Raw genomic sequence first — 3,501 nt, 5'->3', positions numbered from 1 at the left:
TTCCGCTTTTCTTTACACTAAGATATTTTAACGGTGGTCCGGCAGTACCATCATATATAGCGTAATATGATTTTCATTATTAATGCAGATTATAGCCCTACTCTGTGGTATTTAGTCTTGGAATCTTTCTCTGAAGACCTTAAACTATGCAACTTAATAATTAACTTAGTAAACAACTTAACTAATATAAGTTAAAAAACGCCATGAGTAGCGAATCTTTTACCTTTGTATAATAATAAAAGTGTACTTTATTCGTGTACCGGAGTACCCCGCACATTGACGGACGCTAATGAAACGTTCGGCCCTCGTCAGCGGCAGAAGACGTATTGATTTGTGGAGCCGAAGAGAAGCCACTGCATATACGGATACGTATTGTACACTCGTTGTATACTTATTGTACGTGGAATTCAAAATATTTTAGGCGATAATATATCTTAATTAGTTGTCAAACATTGTCAATAAATTAATAATAGTTTTTGAAGTACATAATCCTCAGGTTATGTGTAAAGCCCTCGTCAAATTTGATTTAACTATTCAATATAAGTGAATATATAAAAGAAAATAAAATAAATACGTTTTGTCCTTCTGATGTAGGTATATGCCCATAGAGGTTGTCGGAATTAGAATTAGATTTTTTTATGTATGTTAGCATTTTATCTTATTTTCTTTATAGGATAACTTACAGCTAATATATACATAGCATGAAATAATAATACAATAATTGTCATCTATAAGTTTCCACATAATAAAGATGTTATCCAAGATAAAACGTTTGAATAGAAACAACCAAACGCATACCAAAACAAAACGACACGAACATAGAAACCAAAAAAAACGAAAAACAATATGATCTTAAAAGCACAAAGATCGACCCTCCACGACCCTCCACGACCTCCCACACACACGGTGGTCATAGTAAAACGCAGCAATGGCGACCGGAAGCGGCGGTGCGCGGTAGCGGCTCATACCTCAATTAGCGGACAAACGCGAGAATGCCATGTGAACTACACGACTGTGTACAGGGTGATGGTGTTCAGATCTGTTAGAAATTCTATGAGGAAACACTCGCTCTATGTCTCTCTCTTTATCTCTCCCTCTCTTATCAACGCACTCTAAAGTCTTCTAAATTCTTAGCGCATCTAAGCTGGTACGCCTCGGAAAAGTATGTCTACAGTATAGTATGTACACAGTGAGTAAATGAGTAACATGAGTAAGAACACAGAAGCGCTTAATACTGCTGTTATTAGGCAACGTACGGTGCTGGTGTCGCCTTAGTCGAACTACAGAGGGTTCTACCACCTTCAAAAGTCTAATAACAGCAGTTATAAGCGCAGCTGTGTTCTGATTTGAATGGTGTGATAAGGGAGACATATTTTTCCGAGGCGTTCCAGCTTACTATCAGATAGCCTGCATGCTCGTCTGCTACTCCGATATTATATAAAAAATATAATATTGGAGTACCAAACAAAGATTTTGAATGATTTACCATTTGAGTTTTAAATAAAAAAACATAGTATATTTTAGTGTATTTTTTGATAACATATTTTATTTAATTAACCTGTCGTTTACAAATGTTATGATTTAATTTATTATGTTATTTTTATTTAATTATTATTTTACTGTATAATGAGTATTAAATTACAAAATATTTCTTGACAATCTCAACTCTACATCACCCTGTATACGCGCAAATGAGTCGCGCACGCCGCTGTTTTCACACGTCGGGTCGCTCTACCTCGCGGGGACTTTCCGATACGGCTACGAATACTCTACATTGGCTCTACCTAGATATTTTTCTATATTATTTTTTAAACATTTCATGCTGGATAGTATTATGTAGAGTTCTTATTGTTTTAGCCACTTACCGCTGCTAGGCATTGGTTTTCCCGTAGAATTTGAAGTCATAGTCCACCATTCCAGTTAAGTAAGTGTTGGTAATCAAAGAGTCCTCTATAAAGAACCTATTTTGAATTTAAAAAAATGATTTGATTTGATTGACCGTCCGAATGTACTAGAATGATCAAAAGTTATATTATTATAATAATTGCTACTGTAATTTTTGTTATCTATAGTTATACAATTATAGATGAAACTATGATATCGACTCATGTGTTGTACTATTAACACAATATCATAGGGAGTAAGTAAATAGGACTATAGAGCGGACATCATCAAGATTTTCATACAAAAACTTTCATCCCTTACTGACACCATCTTGGCTTGATTTACGTTTGATATGTATTTCAGAACCACTTATTACCAGCGAATAATGTAATACCCATACCGACCTATAGGGACTTATACCTTTGACAATTTTCTTCCCATGGTCTATCGCTACCTTAAAGATGAATTTCTTTGATTATCACCATAAAGGAAACTGATTTCATCAAGCCACCCTGGTTCGAACCCGTTTGTATATAAAGTTATAGCGTCCACTGTACGGCATACTATTAGGCCATTTTGAAAAATCATACTTTTTTTACTCGTAAAATATAACCTTGCCAGATCTGCTAGGCCTTGAAAACTTAAGAAATCAGTTCAAAAACTAATAGTGAGTTTACCACCACCACCAGTCTCCCACTAGTCCCATAGCGAAGCCGCAAAGCCATAAGCCATGGCGCTCCGGGAGGGTATCGCCCCCGCCTTATAAATCAGCTGGCGTGATTTAATATTAATGATGTTTTAACCTTAGTGATTTATGTCGAGTGGCCCAAGTCATAGCGGAAACACAAATAAATAGTTCTTATGGTGACAATATCACAAAATATATAACATATTTTTTTAAACGATTTCCTCCAGTTAATGCATATGTAAGTGACGTAGGTTTTTAAAAAATATCTCTTAAAACAATCTTTTCTAAGTTTATTGCGCATATTATTGGTTTATAGCTTAGAAAGGAAATAGGACGAATTGATTTATTAATTCTTTTCTTTACCGACTTCAAAAAAGGAGGTTCTTTATTTAACCGCTGTGTAGGTATGTGTGTATGTAAGTTTGTGTGTTCTCATTTTTTTCAAAAACTGCTCATACAATTTGGAACCCCACCCAAATTAATTATTTACCAAATAAACATACGTGTAGGTTTCTTAAACAATACTGTGCTTTGAGGTTTCCAGACTTTCCTTCTGGTGAAAAAAAGTTTTATACGCCTATAACTACAAAAAATTACAGATGCGTGTCTAGTGTTCAAACCTCGCATCTCTAGATTGAGAGGCTGAATTTTAAACCAATAGGCTTATATAGCAAGAAATCATAAGCTAAAAATCGCTTCTGCTCATACCTAGCACCACTCATAGCCAAGGTGGCGACCCCAGTTTTGTTTATTGCTAATAAGGCCCCATAAGCTGCTCCGCTAAATTGCGTTTGGGCGTTTTTCCCGCCTCGGAGACAACGCTACTTTATTGGGACATTATTGTGCCTTTTTAAATTGAAGCGTTATGTGATTTTGATTTTGTGTGGGAGTCATTCAAATAAATAAATAAATAGCTATACATTCCTAGC

This window comes from Epargyreus clarus, unplaced genomic scaffold, assembly GCF_041222505.1.
Source record: "Epargyreus clarus isolate Ecla_fem2 unplaced genomic scaffold, WU_Ecla_fem_2.2 ptg000032l, whole genome shotgun sequence".
NCBI lineage: Eukaryota > Metazoa > Arthropoda > Insecta > Lepidoptera > Hesperiidae > Epargyreus > Epargyreus clarus.
Note: the sequence above shows the minus strand (reverse complement) of the source record.